This window comes from Eurosta solidaginis, chromosome 3, assembly GCF_040869045.1.
Source record: "Eurosta solidaginis isolate ZX-2024a chromosome 3, ASM4086904v1, whole genome shotgun sequence".
NCBI lineage: Eukaryota > Metazoa > Arthropoda > Insecta > Diptera > Tephritidae > Eurosta > Eurosta solidaginis.
This window is the reverse complement of record NC_090321.1, coordinates 204,038,634-204,056,287: the sequence shown is the minus strand read 5'-3', so window position 1 is coordinate 204,056,287 and position 17,654 is coordinate 204,038,634. Positions and strand designations below refer to the sequence as shown.

Here is a 17,654-nt window from a genome sequence, read left to right as displayed (position 1 = left end):
AGCTGTTCCATTCCTAAAAGCCGGAGTCTTGGCCTGGCAAACGCAGAGCACAATACGTACTCGATCGTCTTCCAGCCCGTAGTAGAGGGACAAGGAGATGGTTAAAAGAAAAAGGAACGGGAGTAGGATAAAGGGTAAAAGTAGGAAAAGGAGTAAGAACTAGAGTTATTAAAATTGAAATTTAAATTTAAATTTAATCTGAAATTGAAATTTAAGTGAAAATTCAAATTGATATTGAAATCGAAACGGAGAAATAAGTGAAATATACAGTTGCGGTCAAAATCTTTGTAGAGCTTATGGCCCATTTCATTTAAGTGGCCGAGTTTTAGTTTTGTTAAAACACTTTGTCGGTATATACTGTAAAATCCATTATATTTGTGAAAAATTTAAAAGCAACGCTGAGGTTAGTTCATTTTGGTTGATATTCTTAACCTAATGGCCAAATGTTTACTACTCATTATTCAGTAATGTCGACTGTCGCTTCGACTGAGATCAAACGAGTCTTCAAGTGTTGGGTGCCTACAGCTTAAGAAAAGTACCCTTTTTGACTAAATAAAAAAATAAATGTAATGCGCGATAACCTCGGAGGAGATTTCAGGCCGAGCTTCACTGAGAGCTTTTCATGGCAGAAGTACACTCTAAGTGCTTGCAAACATTGCCGAGGGGCGACCCCGTTAGACAAATTTTCTTCTAATTGTAAAAACTTTTTTCTAAAATTTGTATGTTGCTTTGCCCTGGGCGTGAACCCAGGATCTTCGGTGTGGTAGGCGGAGCATGCTACCATCACACCACGGCGGCAGCCTAAACGCCCGTCCAAAAGAGACTTCGAATTGCCAAAGAACATTTGAATTGGCCTTCGCCCAAATGGCACAACAGTTCATGGTAGGACGAGTCGAAGATTGTCATGTATGGTGGGAATGGTTCACGCCAATATATAAGACGACCACCTAATACCGAATACCATCCAAAGTATACAACAAAAACCGTAAAGCATGGAGGTTCCAGTTTTATTGTCTGGGCATGCTTTTCTTGTCTATGCGTGTAACCCATTCATTGGGTTAGGGAAATTATGATTGGCCTTCATAGAAGAAGAATATCATGCTGCCATATGTCTCATACGAAATGCCACTTGTTTGAATGTTCCAGCAAGGTAACAACCCGAAATATACGAGCAAAGTAGCAAAAAGGTGATTTGAGGAAAGCCAGATCAACGTCATGGAATGGCCTCCACAATCACCCATTGAAAATTTGTGGGCTTATGTCAAGGGAGCAGTAGCCCAACGCATGCCAGCATCGCACACGCAACTATGAGAAGCTGTAGAAAGTGCATGGGAATCGATTTCGGTTGTGAGATACCAAACACTTTTTGACTTAATGCCACATCGCTGTGCTGCAATTCTAAATAACAAGGATCATGCAGCTAAATACTGATTTCAATATTTATCGCAACAACAGCAACAATTTCTCCGCAAATAAACCACTATATTCAATTTGCAATTTAAATAATACCACACAATAAAAATAGGTTTGCATGTCTCCGTAATAATAATCAATTTATCATAAATGTTAAACAATTGCTATGAAACTTACATGACAGGCGTACAAGCAAACATAAAAACATTTGTATGTCATAAACAAACAGAAGCCGTAAAATCGAAATCACAAAAAGAAAGGAAAAGTAATAACATAACAAAATCGGCCAAAGGCCGAAATATCATTAAGGTATGTAACGAAGATAAAAATAAAAAAAAAGTTTAAAATTTGTTTCACGAAGATATGCAATCTTAAAAAAAGAGAAGGGGGGATTATTCGTTTTGATTAGACTTGCCTACATTAGCAATAAATATTAAAATAAAAAAAAATAAAAAATAAAAGTAACAACTATATATGGGGTATTCCATCCCATTTCGACCAATTCATAACTTTTTTTGAGTTGGATGAAAACATTTGAAAAACGTCTTTCGTAAGCTAGAAAAAGAAGAAAAACTTTCAACCAATTCTAAAGGAGTCGGGTTCAAAATTGGTCGAAATGGGATGGAATATCCCATATATAAATTAACAAATCTATACAAATTGTTAACAACAAGAACAACAATATAACAGTAAAATATTCAATTGCATATCGCAGTAAGTGATGAGTTATGACAAAAATAACAAAACCAACAACAACACCAACAGGTACATACATAATCTGCTATTTAATATTTTAAAAATTTTAGCATACGGCAACAACAACAACAATGCAAGTGCAAAAATATTTTATGTGTTCCTTATTTGAACATCTTGGTTATTCGGCAAAATACATTTAGACAAAAACAAACACTTCACAAACAAGCAAATTTGTTATTTGTTTTCATGCATATGGCTCTAGCTATTGCAAAACCCAATTCAAAAATTGTATTTGTTTCTTTTTCTACCTTTCATGAAAATGAAATGGTATATAAAGTTTGTAACGAATCTCAAAATTGTAAGCCCTTAACGGAGAAGAGATAGACCCATTAATGAATATACCAAATTGATCAGGTTGACAGTCTTGTTACATTTAGCCACGTCCGTGGGTCCGTCTGCCTGTTTGAATGCAAACTAGTCTCTCAATTTTTGAGATATCTTGAGAGAAAGGCTTTGAAGAGATTTACAAGGTATAATCGAAACAGTTGTCGCCTTGTCCGTCCTGATGTCAGGTTGTTAAAATGTTTCCCAAATTATTAAATAAAAATAAAATAAAATAATTCAAAATAAAAGGCTTAAAATAACGAAGGAAATGTTAAATTTAAAAAAAATTTAATTAAATTAATTGAAATTAAATAAAACAAAATAAAAAATAGAAATAAAATAAAATAGATTTATATTATTTAAAATAATATAGGAAAAAATTAAGTATGAAAAAGTAAAGTAAAATAAAAGTAAACAAAATAAAATAAAATAAAAATTATATAAAACAAGTAAGGAAGGCTAAGTTCGGGTGTAACCGAACATTACATACTCAGCTGAGAGCTTTGGAGACAAAATAAGGGATAATTACCAGTTATCAAAATGAACCTAGGGTAACCCTGGAATGTGTTTGTATGACATGGGTATCAAATGGAAGGTATTAAAGAGTATTTTAAGAGGAAGTGGGCCATAGATCTATAGATGGATGCCATTTAGGGATATCGCCATAAAGGCGGAACAGAGGTGTCTCTAAAATGTGCTTTTACGATATGGGAATCAAGTGAAAGGCGTTAATGAGTATTTTAAAAGGTAGTGGGCCTTAGTTCTATAGGGCGACGCCTGTTCGAGATATCGCCATAAAGGTGGACGAGGGGTGAATCTATAATTTGTTTGTACGATATGGGTATCAAATTAAAGGTATTAATGAGGGTTTTAAAAGGGAGTGGCCCTTAGTTGTACATGTGAAGGCGTTTTCGAGATATGGAACAAAACGTGGACCAGGGTGACCCAGAACATCTTCTGTCGGTTACCGCTAATTTATTTATATATGTAATACCACGAACAGTATTCCTGCCAAGATTCCAAAGGCTTTTGATTTCGCCCTGCAGAACTTTTTCAATTTATTCTACTTAATATTGGAGGGTTTTTTTATGGGATGTGTCACACCCATTTTACAAAGTTTTTTCTAAAGTTATATTTTGCGTCAATAAACCAATCAAATTACAATGTTTCATCCCTTTCTTCATATTTGGTATAGAATTATGGCATTTTTTTTTTTTCATTTTTCGTAATTTTCGATATCGAAAAAGTGGGCGTGGTCATAGTCGGATTTCGGCCATTTTTTATGCCAAAATAAAGTAATTCATATAAGTACGTGAACTAAGTTCAGTAAAGATATATCGATTTTTGCTCAAGTTATCGTGTTAACGGCCATGCGGAAGGACAGATGGACGACTGTGTATAAAAACTGGGCGTGGCTTCAACCGATTTCGCCCATTTTCACAGGAAACAATTACCGTCATAGAATCTATGCTTCTACCATATTTCACAAGGATTGGTTAATTTTTGTTCGACCTATGGCATTAAACGTATTTTGGACAAATTAAATGAAAAAGGGCGGAGCCACGTCTATTTTGAAATTTTCTTTTATTTTTGTATTTTGTTGCACCATATAATTACTGGAGTTGAAAGTTGACATAATTTACTTATATACTGTAAAGATAATCAATTTTTTGTTAAAATTTGACTTATAAAAAAAATTTTTTTTTTTAAATATTTTGCTAATTTTTATTAAGCATACATATAGTAATATGAGTAACGTTCCTGCCAAATTTCATCATGTTATCTTCAACGACTGCCAAATTACGGCTTGCACAACTTTCAAATTACCTTCTTTCAAAAGTGGCCGGTGCCACGCCCATTGTCCAAAACTTTACTAATTTTCTATTCTAAGTCATAAGGTCAACCCACCTACCAAGTTTTATCGCTTTATCCCTATTTGGTAATGAATTATCGCACTTTTTGAATTTTTCGAAATTTTCGATATCGAAAAAGTGGGCGTGGTTATTTTCCGATTTCGTTTATTTTAAATAGCGATCTGAGATGAGTGCCCAGGAATCTACATACTAAATTTCATCAAGATACCTCAAAATTTAGTCAAGTTAGCGTGTTTACGGACGGACGGACGGACATGGCTAAATAAATTTCTTTTTTCGCCCAGATCATTTTGATATATAGAAGTCTGTATCTATCTCGATTAGTTTATTCCGTTACGGATTGCCGTTATGCGAACAAAGTTAATATACTCTGTGAGCTCTGCTCAGCTGAGTATAAAAATAACATAAAATGAAATAAAATAAAATTAAAAAATTTAACTAAGGCCTATCAGCTCATTAAAATTTTTTACAATAATAAGTACTTACAAGGCTATCAAAAATCAGTAATATAAAATTAAATTAAAAAAATGAAATAAAATTTAATTAAATTAAATTAAGTAAATAAAAAAATTAAAAAAATGAAGTAAAATAAAACAAAACAAAATAAGATTTAATTAAATTAAATTAGGTAAATAAAAAAATAAAAAAATGAAGTAAAATGAAACAAAATAATAAAGCATAAAATAAATAAAATAAACCAACGAGAAAAAAATAAAATAAAATAAGATCAAATAAAAACAAAAAAATTACATGAAATAAAATAAAATTAAAAAAAAAAAAACAAAATAAAATACAATACAATAACATGGTATAAAATTAAGAAATAGGACCAACCAAAAAAAAAAAATAAGATAAACTAAAATGAAATAGAATAGAATAATATAAAGTAAAATAAAATAAAATAAAATAAAATAAAATAATATAGCATAAAATAAAATAAAAAATAAAAATTATAATAAATAAGATAAAATAAATTAAAATTAATAAAAATAAAGTACAATAATAATAAAATAAAGTAAAATAAAATAAAATTAGATTAAATCAAATAATATAAAATAAAATACAGCAGTATCTTGATTTTACGAACACCATCGTTGCAGGGTTTGTTCGTAAAATCGATTTTTTCGTAAAATCGAGTACCGTAACATTTTTCATATATTCTTGATTAAAATAGCTAAAATAACCAGAGAAAGTACACGTGTTCTTTAAAACTTCTTATACTCAAATAACAAATGCAAAAACAAGAACAAAGAGAAGAAAATTGTTCGAGCAATATCATGTGCTTAATTCAGTAAGACAGTATTTAGTATTTAAAATGTTTATGTAAATTGATTAATCATTATTTTTTTTGACAGGAATATTACTGCAGCTTTTTAAAGCTCCGTCAAAACAACCAAATTTGAAGCCTTAACATTGTTTTGCTTGGCCCACCGAATGCATGTGCCAAAACATTCAATAGCATCTGTATGCTTAACTTTTGGCTCTTCAATTAAAATTTTTTATGATAAAAACACAAAATTTGCTAGTTGTTCGTACAACCAACTATCGATGCACGTTTGTTCGTACTATAAAGTATTCAATGTAAAAATTTTGATTGTTCGTAAAATCGAAATTTCGTAGAATCGAATGTTCGTAATATCAAGAAACTGCTGTAAATTAAATCAAATTAATAGAATTAAACTAAACGAAATTAAGCAGAGTAATATTTATCAAAATTTAGCTAATATAAATTGAGTAAAATTAAAAGAAATAAAATAAAACACATTAAAATATTGTGGCGAATGTTGACATCAAGTTAGTAAATAATCACACAACAACAAAAACATGAGCAGCCGCTCTTATATACATGTCCGCATTAAAGCTAGCAACACTTATGTAGTCATCAGCCGAAGTAGTTACTCACACATACACACGCATATGACTATGAGAAACGCATAAACTACAAATATATATGTATACAGATGGTAACCAAGCAGGAGATACAAAATTTCTAGAAGGTGAAACGTCTAGACCTTAGGAGAAATATGCAAACGGAGAGTATAAAAGCAGCGCAAGTTGAGTAAACAGGAATCAGTTTTGACTTAAGCACGCTATTGGTTGTGAAGTTAATTGTGAAGTACTACTCCCAAAGTAATCTAAATAACACCAGTTTGCAATACTGAATATTGGAGTGATTTATTCAACAGTTTAGCGATTCGAACGTTAGCAGGTTTCAAATAAGAGGAATTTCCCAAAATTCATTTCAATATAGTAAAATCAAAATGGACATTTTCAGTGCAGTCTATAAGCAAAAACCTTCATCAATGCAATTAGCTCTCAATTTCTGATATTGTACTTTTAAACTGAAAACCATTTTCATATTTCCAAATTCAGTGTTGATTAGCGATTGTCACGTCTCAACGCCAAAGTCGAAATATCCATTTGATAGTTACCTGTGCATGTAATTAAGTTACTACAGTTGCGTTACAATAATGGACACACCTTTTTTTTTTGCACGTATCCAAACACATCATGCTAAACACATACTTATGCCCGCTCATATGCACATTAAAATCAGGTTTGTCTGCACGTTTATTGACGTAAAATCGCAAATTTTTCTTACACTTAATTTCCAGCGAACTCAATACAATTACTTAATTATATAGCATATTGGTAGACTAAATTAAAACAAACCAAAATGGTATATGTTTAAGAAAGAAAAAATAAAAATAGAGAAATAAAACATTAAAAACCAAAACCCCTTTATAGCAAGTTTCCATTTTTCAAAATCAACATACACACATACATACATACATAGAAGTTGTATGTGACCCAGTAAAAGCCAGCGCTTGCAGCCTGCACATGGCTGCCTTCTGGCAGTTAATGGGTAGCGTTGGTCAACAGCAACTAAGAGATAGTATCACTTTGCTATTTCTTATTTTGTTTTTTATTTTTTTTTTTTTTTTGTCTATTACATATTTTGAAAGACTGAATTTGGTGACAGGGCGTCGTTTGCTGTTCTGGAAATTTTCCTATTACGAAATGGGCCTTACTGAGACAAAATAATAAAATATTTGCAATACCACACAAGAATTCATTTCAGTTATATCTCATGCTTCCACTTAGCGTTGCTAATTGCGCAAAATGTTCGCAAACATATGAAAAAGTATGAAAAAATCTGGTTTTTTCAAAAGCAGCGAAAGCGAAAGACTTAAGAAACGAACTACCGATTATGCCTTTTCGAGTGGCCACTTGAAGCAATTGACGTAGTAAGCGAACAATAAGAAGATCAAAAAACCGCTTTATTGACAGACATCACAGACACAAGGTCACTTGAAAAGTTAAGTATTCGAAAAAAGGATTACTCGTGCTTCGTAATTATACAAAATTATGGCGTGGTTACGTAGAATCTGGTTTCCAAGTATAGGTTTCCATTAAGAGGCTCATAATTACGGTGAACATATTTATGACAGTCAAACGTGAAGGATTGTAATTCGATTTAATTGAATGGAATCTGATTTGTGATAAGTGCTTCAAGTCATACTTTTTTCGAAACATTTTGTTGTAGCTTCTAGAATACGTGGCACGTCGGTTCGAATGCAGGTTACCGCTATCTAGATTTTTATTTTTTTTTTTGCTGCAAGTGCCTTGGGGGTCTAGTTTTAAATCGAAACCCAGTTTTGTGCATTCATTTTCATGCAGACCGGTATAAACAAGATTTGAAACCAAATTTGGTTTGGTCAAATACGTAGTACAAAAAATTTGCATATTTAGGCCAAACTTTTACATTAGGGTGGTCCTTATCGGGTGCAAACAATGTTTTTGGTTCTCTATTCTGAGATACTATTTCAGCATTTTTCTCAATTTTTTGAAGAATATTTAGAGTTCGCTATGGAAGATTGAATTTTGTATGGCGCATATGCACATTAAAAATTGAATTTCCGTTTTTTTTTTCTATTATAAAATTACAATGATTTTTCTAAAAGTTTGATCTTCGGTAGCGACCTCTAAAAACGTTACAAAAAACAAAAATATAAATATATTTTTGAGTAAATAATGATTTTTTTAAAAGTCGAAAAATAAGGGCCAACCTAGTATACATATAATGCTTAAATTGTAAATCAATAAGAACTTGTGTAATTGAAAATGTATCCTCTGCAAACCAAGACGCGCGGTTAGCATACTCACAACCAGCTTAATCGAAAGACTTAAGCAACGAACTCCCCAGCGCAATGGTGCTTAATCATATGCCGCTGAAATCGATTATGTATAGCAAGTACACGAAAGTTAAAAGGAAATAATGATTTGGTAGTTGAAGGAATGAAGATATATACAAACATACATACATACATTATATAAATTACATGCAACATATCATCCACTTCGAGACTTAAAGTCTAGAGACTTTATAAGGTCAAAATATGTGAGTACAAGTGTAAGCATTTGTGACTAACATTTTACTCACCTCAAGGAGGTTAAAATATTTATAAAAATTGAAATAACCTTTACGAAAAAACTAACGCACAAAAACGATTCAATTACTTTTATGTCACTCTTATCAAAGACAATCTCACGTCATTGCACTTTGAGAAACATTAGGGGGACTCATTTAAACTTATAAATGCCTTATAAAGTGTGTAAACGTATAAATTTAACTAGTGCGTAAACGAACTGTCAAATTTTGTATGAAAAATCATTTACACAACAATTTGTATAAATTTACGCACACATTTCATGGTGTAAACGCGGTAAACTCAAAGGAATGCAACCTTGCAAACATAATTACCGTCGTTTTAATCAGAAATCTCCGACATCAGCAAGTCATTTACAAGAATTGCTAAGTAAAGATGTTTTAGTTTTGATTTTTCACTTAATCTTGGCATTTTTTAATTTGTATAACAATCAAACATTTTTTTCGCAGTAATACAGCTGATCGACAATTAAGTTTATCAAGAATATTACTAGGTGCATTCATATAAAAACGTGTGTAAATGGATATAATTTTACACCTTATAAATTTATATGCTGTAATGAGTCCCCCTATTATATCTGCTCATTCATTAGCGCATGTCATCGTCATCATCCTCATTTCACGTACTTCATACATATATATACGCATCTATGTCGAATAATTTTGGTCAAGGTCAAAGGCGTTAATGTTGCAGGGCAGTCAAAATGTCACTTTAATGTCATAAACATAAACATCATTTTATATATATAGGTTTTAATTAAAAACAAAATTACGATTCTCTATCGTGGCTTGATGTCAACTTAAGAAAGCGGTGCTTAAGTAAAGAGCTCAAAATGAAGTATGAATGGGAAGTATGTAATACGATGACTTTATTGAGTCAAGTGATTCACTTCCTGGAAATGATTGCATTTGATATTAAATAGGGTTTTTGTGAAGTTTGAGAGATCAAACTGGCGTTTCTTAATAGAAATGCTTGCTGATAGACAAATTTACTTTAATTACTTTAATTACTTCTTCGTTTTTTGTTTCAAAATTAACTGAATATAAGATAAACATGTGCACATGGCCTAATGATAGGCGTAGCGTCTGCGATATATAGTGCCGATCCGATAACAAGCAGATCTTAGAAGCCGACGTTGCCCAAGGCAGTCCGTTCTATGTACCGGAGCGACTCGGGATTTTTCCCGACCAAGGACTGTCATTTCAGTGTGACCCCATTTAATTTGTTGCGTCCCTCCCACAAATTGTCATCCTCCCATCAGTTCCTTGCAGCAGGACTGCTACATACTCTCTTACTCCGGGAAGGCATCGAATCCGTCTCCTGACCCCGGTCCTGAGCAATGGTTTTGCTGCATCTGCCGGAAAAGAATCTTTTTAGGACGGCCATACTCTGTTCAGTGTGTCTCGTGCAAGGGATGGTTGCATCGGACAGGTTGTGCTGGGCTTGATCCCAAAACCCGACGTCCACGTAACTATTATAAATCTTTTGTGGATCCTTGCTGTTCACGCCCAAGGGCGTCCCGTAGTCTGCCGGTAAGAGCCCCCCCCCCCCCACTACCTTCCAGCAGCCCTGCTGCTCAGCAAGCCACAACAAGTACCCGCTGCTGCTCGCGGCTCACGGCGCCAACAACCCAAACAGCTGATATAGTCATAACTACTACCTTCGTAGTAGAGTTGGTAGCAATGCTGAGCATCAGCCCCTGCCCCCGTCTTCTCCCCCCTCTTCTCCGGCAGCAATCGTGCAGGTCAGGGAAACAAACTCTTGGTCCCTACCTCCATTTGCACCGTCTGCCAGCACAGAATATATAGCTTTGCGACATCCGCCCAATGCAGCTCCTGCCTTGGGTGGTGCCACTTTCCTAGATGTTCTGGTCTCCGCGACGGCAACCCCCCGACGGGTTTCATCGCGCCATGTTGCCAGGTCGCAAACCCAAATCATCCGGGTACCCCAATGCTTGCCCAAGGACGCCCAGTCCCAGGGCCACAACAGCAATTGCGTCCTGGCCTTCCACAACGCAGGCGTAGTCACCCGCCACTTACCCCCAGAGTGGCAGCGTCTCCCCTTATGCACTTCAAAATTCTGCAGTTAAACTGTAATGGACTAACTTGGAAGATTACGGAGATAGTCCATTTCATGAAGCGGCACAACATCCGCATTGCTGCGATTCAAGAGACTAAACTCACAGCAAGATCTGCATTGCAGACCTGCTCTGGGTATAATGTCCACAGGAAAGACCGCGAGAGCGGAAATGGAGGCGGCCTCGCGTTTATCATACACCACTCTGTGCAATATTATATATTTGATCCTGGCATCAGCCGCAGGGACAATGTTTTAGAGCGTCAAAGCCTATCTGTCCGGTCAGACGATGCAAACCTAGAAATCATCAACATCTACATCCCTCCTGCCACCTGTTGCCCCAGTGGATACCGCCCTAATATCAGGGCCTTACTCACTGGCAACAATCGCATTATCTTAGGCGATTTCAATGCCCATCATGATCTATGGCATTCAAACTTGCGGGCGGACAGTAGGGGTGTGATGTTGGCGGATCAAATAGAAGAAACAACGTTCTGCACAATAAACGGAGACGACCCCACACGTATGGTAGGAAGCTGTCACAGCTCGCCAGATATCTCAATCGTGAGCGCAGAACTCGTAAACTGCGTCAACTGGCAGCCGATGATAACATTGGCATCCACCACCTGCCCATACTTATTTTGCTCGAGCGTACCGCCGACTTCATCGTCACCGAAAAATGCACTTTCATAAACTTCAAAAAAGGAAAGTGGGAAGAATATAAATCTTTTACAGACAACCGCTTTGCTGTCCTCCCTATCCCGACTGATGCCCGCCAAGGGGAGCGTGCCTTCCGTAAGGTCATTGAATCCGCCTCGGCACGTTTCATTCCCGAAATCCGGCCCCACTTCTCGGCCGAGGCCGCAAACTTAGCGAGAGAACGTGACCTTATAAGACAGCTTGATCCAGCTTTTGATACGGTCAACCATGGCTCGTTACTGCAAGACCTGGAAGGGTCTACCCTTCCCCCATGTCTTAAAAGGTGGACCGCAAATTATTTGGGTGGTCGGCAGGCATCGGTGCAATTTAGAAACGAAACATCAAAACCAAGGAGAATTAAACAAGGGGTACCACAGGGTGGTGTCCTATCCCCACTTTTGTTTAATTTCTACATATCTAAGCTACCTTCACCACCGGAAGGAGTCACAATCGTTTCCTACGCCGATGACTGCACAATAATGGCCACAGGCCCAGGCCCAAAGATCGATGCGCTATGCAATAAAATAAATGGCTACCTCCCTGATCTCTCCAGTTTTTTCGTCTCGCGTAACCTGGCATTGTCACCGACTAAATCTTCCGGGACCTTATTTACAACATGGACGTCCCAAATGTCGACCATTTTGAATATCCACGTCGATGGCACTACGCTACCGACTGTCCTACACCCCAAAATCTTGGGTGTGACATTTGATCAGGATCTACATTTTGGTGAGCACGCAGCCTCAATTGTTCCGAGAATTCAGAGCCGTAACAAAATCCTCAAATCCCTCGCTGGCAGTACCTGGGGAAAAGATAAAGAAACGCTCATGACTGCATACAAAGCAAGTGGTCAGCCGATTACGTGCTACGCGTCACCCATATGTTCGCCAAGCCTAAAAACCACCCACTGGAAGAAACTACAGGCCTGCCAAAATACTGCTCTCAGAATCACCACGGGCTGTCTTCTTATGTCCCCAGAACACCATCTGCATAATGAGGCGAGAATACTCCCCATCAGGGAGAGAAATGAGATGCTGACCAAACAGTTCCTGTTGAATACCCAGAAACCTGGGCATCCCAACAGACATCTGATTGATGAACCAGCACCGCCTAGGGGCTTAAGGAGTCATCTCCATAAGCATTTTGAGGAAATACGGCACCTGAGAACCCAGCCGTATGAAAAACACAAGCAGGTCCTTGGTGAACTCCATAAACAGGCGTCGGACCTTTATGCCGGGAATTGCCCGGTGGATCCAGTAGTATCCAAAACTCGCGGAAGAGGAGCGCATACTCCCTAGGGAAACGCGTGTCACTCTTGCTCAACTTCGTTCTGGATACTGTAACAGGTTAAACTCTTACCAATCCAGAATCAACCCCGGCATACAAAATGTATGCCCCGCTTGCAATGTGTCCCCACATGGCACCAACCATCTCTTTAATTGTAATGTGGAACCAACGCCTCTAACACCCCTTTCCTTATGGTCCACCCCTGTTGAAACGGCAAGTTTCCTTGAACTCCCGTTAGAGGATATTTATGACAATTTGTGATCGGTCGCGGCTATTAGGTGGGGCGAGCATTGCTACAATAACAACAACAACAGAAGCCGACGGAATGATGTAGGGGTTTTCAAGCGGAGCCAAAGCAGCAAAGATAAGCGCCATTCCATTGTCATCGTTGCTATAAGAATGTGTGTTTTTTTTTGTGCGTCGACGGGGGACTCTACTTTTTAATTAAAGTAGCATTGTGGATCGCAAATAGACGGTTGTCACCTTCTACCACAAATCCTACACCACGACTTCGCTTTGCATTTGTTTCTTTTCCCAATGGGTACTGCTGCAGATTCATGGGAATGTCAAGGATTTGAAATTTGACATGGTCGTAATCAGCAAAGAGAGGTTTTTCATATTTTCTTCGCATAGATATTCACTGGCAATGGTGTAGTGGTAGCGTACTCCGCCTGCCACACCGAAGTTCCTGGGTTCAAGTCCGGAGCAAACCAACACCAAAAATTTTTTTTATTTATGCAAATTTGATTTTGCAAACACTCCGAGTGTATTTTTGCCATGAAAAACTTTTCAGTGAAGATGCATCAGCCATGCACTGCCCTTCGGAGTCGGCATTAAACATGTAGGTCCCTACGTGTCGTCCCACCACTTTGTAGGAAAAACTGCAGAATCACGACGCATATTGAAAGAGAAACTCGGCCTAAATATACTCAGAGGTAAATCGCGCCAAGTATTTACTTTAAGTAGACAATACACAGAAATATCATATTAAATGGTGATCAAGAAAAGTTTGTTAAATCATCGACATTTTATTTTTTCATGTAGTAGGTACTTTTGATATTCTTCTTTTTATACTCAGTTGAGCAGAGCTCACAGAGTATATTAACTTTGATTGGATAACGGTTGGTTGTACAGGTATAAAGGATTCGAGATAGATATAGACTTCCATATATCAGTATCGAAAAAAAAATTTGATTGAGCCATGTCCGTCCGTCCGTCTGTCCGTTAACACGATAACTTGAGTAAATTTTGAGGTATCTTGATGAAATTTGGTATGTAGGTTCCTGGGCACGGACTATAACCACGCCCACTTTTTCGATATCGAAAATTTCGAAAAACCGAAAAAGTGCGATTATTCATTACCAAAAACCGATAAAGCGATGAAACTTGGTAGGTGCGTTGAACTTATGACACAGAATAGAAAATTAGTAAAATTTTGGACAATGGGCGTGGCACCGCCCACTTTTAAAAGAAGGTAATTTAAAAGTTTTGCAAGCTTTAATTTGGCATTCGTTGAAGATATCATGATGAAATTTGGCAGGAAGGTTACTCCTATTACTATATGTACGCTTAATAAAAATTAGCAAAATCGGAGAACGACCCCGCCCACTTTAGAAAAAAAAATTTTTTAAGTCAAATTTTAACAAAAAATTTAATATCTTTATGTCAACATTCAACTCCAGTAATGATATGGTGCAACAAAATACAAAAATAAAATAAAATTTCAAAATGGGCGTGGCTCCGCCCTTTTTCATTTAATTTGTCTAGGATACTTTTAATGCAATAAGTCGAATAAAAATTTACCAATCCTTGTGAAATTTGGTAGGGGCTTAGATTCTACGACGATAACTGTTTTCTGTGAAAAAGGGCGAAATCTGTTGAAGCCACGCCCAGTTGACCCAAAATATAACTTTAGAAAAAAACTTTGTAAAATGGGTGTGACACCTGCCATATTAAGTAGAAGGAAATGAAAAAGTTCTGCGGGGCGAAATCAAAAGCCCTTGGAATCTTGGCAGGAATACTGTTTGTGGTATTACATATATAAATAAATTAGCGGTACCCGACAGATGATGTTGTGGGTCACCCTGGTCGACATTTTGGTCGATATCTCGAAAACCTTTCACACATACAACTAAGGGCCACTCCCTTTTAAAACCCTCATTAATACCTTTAATTTGATACCCATATCGTACAAACAAATTCTAGAGTTACCCCTGGTCCACCTTTTTGGCGATATCCCGAAATGGCGTCCACCTATAGAACTATGGCCTACTCCCTCTTAAAATACTTGTTAATACCTTCCATTTGATACACATGTCATACAAACACATTCCAGGGTTACCCTAGGTTCATTTTCCTAAATGGTGATTTTCCCTTATTTTGTCTCCATAGCTCTCAGCTGAGTATGTGATGTTCGGTTACACCCCTTAGCCCTCCTTACTTATTATATTTTATTTCTTTCATAATCTTTATTTTATATTACTTCCTAGTTTTTCAATTTTTGAAACTCGCAAACCATTTTATTTATTATTTCTATTTATTACTTTACCATTTTGTTCTTTTTTTTTAAACAATCAATCATAAATTGCTTTTTCATTCGTAGTAAGCTAAATAAATCCAAAAAAAAAAGAAAATGATAGACAAAATTCATAAAAATCAAACTCAATAGAAATTTGAAAATCATCGCGATTTTTGATTTCCTTTGTAGGTAGGTACTGTTTATAATTTTTTTTTTTTTTCAAAAATTTTTAAACTTTTTTTGGGTTTATACATTTTTTTTTTTTTTTTCATTTTTATTTACTTTTTTAAATTTTTTTTCCAATTTTCAAGCTTTCGTTAGTTATATATTTTGTTTTTTTTTTGTAATATGTAATTGTTTATAATTTATTATATAATTTATTATTATTATTAATATTTATATTAAATCAGTTTTTTATTTTATTTTTTTAATGTAACAAATGCTCGTCACGTATAATAAATTTTTTTATTTTTATTTTTTTCTTTTGTTATACAATTAATTATATTTTCTTTCGTTTAAAGTGTGTTCTACTTATTTTTTCGTTCAACTTAGTCTACTTGTATATTATTTATTACTTATATTTTTTGTTTTAATTTTTATTTAAGCATTTAATTTTTATTTAATTCCCTTCAGTTATTTTGAATTTTTTCAGCAGTTTTAACATACAGATAATTTCTTTTTTTTTCAAATAATTTTGGTATTAACTAACCTTTCCTACTCTGCTTCTTTGAACTTCTGTGATATAATAAATTTTCCCACTTTTGCACCGCCTCCGACAGCACTTTATAAATATCTTTCCTTTCTAGTCAAAACTGGCGTGTGTTGGTACTGTGGTCTATCTGTTTTGTTTGTTGTCGGAAGTGAACGTCCCGTTTTTTCCTTTAATGGCAAATTATGCATCGACCAACTTATTTTTTTGTGTGCCAATCAGCACGATTCACATGCAACACATACATCATCGATGCAACAACAAGTTGCAACACAGCTTCACTTTTTTCTTCGGTTGATATTGATGCTTTGAAAGCGGTCACTGACTACTTTTGTTGCTTTATTTTGTTGTTGTTTTCATTGCTATTGTTGCGTTTTTCGTTTGATTGAATTTTTGTACATAGCCTGCACTATTTTTGGCGCTTTGTATGTACATATATATATATATTTTTCAATATTTTTAGGCGTTTTTTTATATTTTGGTGGTCACAACGCACTTTCACCTCACCACGCTGAAGTTGCACAATTGAATGAATGAAATAAAATATGATACTTGACTGCTATTTGAAAATTTTGCAACATATGAAAATAAGTAATTAAGTAATTATAGTAATATGCAGTATATTATAATTTTTATTTATTTGCTATTTAATCAAAAAAATGTATCTATTTAAAAACAAATCTCTGCAATCGTTGAAGTTAAACTCTAAAAAGACTTGCCGCACTTTGTAGTTGTTGCTATTGTTGTTATTACTCTTTTTCAGCACAGGTTTACTTTATGTTATTTATTTTCTTTTTCGCATATTGCTACAGCGGAAGAAAGGGAAAACCACCGGAACTTTTGTCACTTTTTCACGCTCCACTTGTTATACGCAGAAAGCGCTGAATGGAGATTTAAAAAAAAAATGTAATAAAAAAATAACTATCCAAATCCACTATATATAAATTTATAAAAACCTTTGTTACTTCATCAAACATTTTCACACAAACTTTGTGTGTTTTTTTTTTCTTTCGTTCGCGCAACACCGCAACACTCGGCCGTGGTTAAAAACGTTTTAAACGCGCCAACAGACCAAAACTAACTGAATTAGCGCTGATAATGTTGGTAAGGTTTTGGCTGAGCTAAGTTTTTGTTACAATCAAAGCTTTGATTGATTTTTGCTTGAGCCGAGGAGATGAGCGCTCAAGCGCTTTTAGTTGATACATTTTATAAGCTGAAGTTTGGTTCAATGGTTTTTGATTATTGCAAAGAGTTGAAGAGCAATAAAAACCTCTTAGTGCCAGCTAAGAGTAAAAAAGCGGAAAGTTTATTTTTGAAAAAGGATTAGGAATGGTTTTTGTAAAACTTTGAAAATATTTTTAAAAATCGTTAATTTTCTCTTAAGAGCGACCTCCCTCCCTCTCATAACCTGCACGATTTCGGATGCATTGTTCTATTCAATTCAAGGAAAAATGCAAAGAAATGTTTCATTCCTATCGTCTACTCAAGCTGTAGCTTAAAGGCCTGGAAAGGAACAAATCAGGCAGGTGATGTAGATGTTGCTAGAG

General features: G+C 35.5%; 1 protein-coding gene across 5 annotated transcripts in view; it reads right to left on the bottom strand.

Moving 5' to 3' along the window:
• The window catches only part of Ugt50B3 (UDP-glycosyltransferase family 50 member B3), a 69,288-nt gene extending 51,852 nt beyond the window's left edge, over positions 1 to 17,436 (bottom strand). Inside the window, exons 1-2 of one of the 5 annotated variants that reach the window (XM_067777950.1) lie at positions 17,064 to 17,436; positions 16,108 to 16,663 (exon numbers count right to left, since the gene is read on the bottom strand). The gene's annotated coding sequence lies outside the window, so the exon portion shown is untranslated. Of the gene's footprint in view, positions 1 to 16,107 lie in introns of all 5 variants that reach the window. The other 4 variants (XM_067777951.1, XM_067777949.1, XM_067777948.1 and 1 more) reach the window with 4 other exon arrangements.
• Between the last annotated feature and the right edge of the window lie 218 nt (positions 17,437 to 17,654).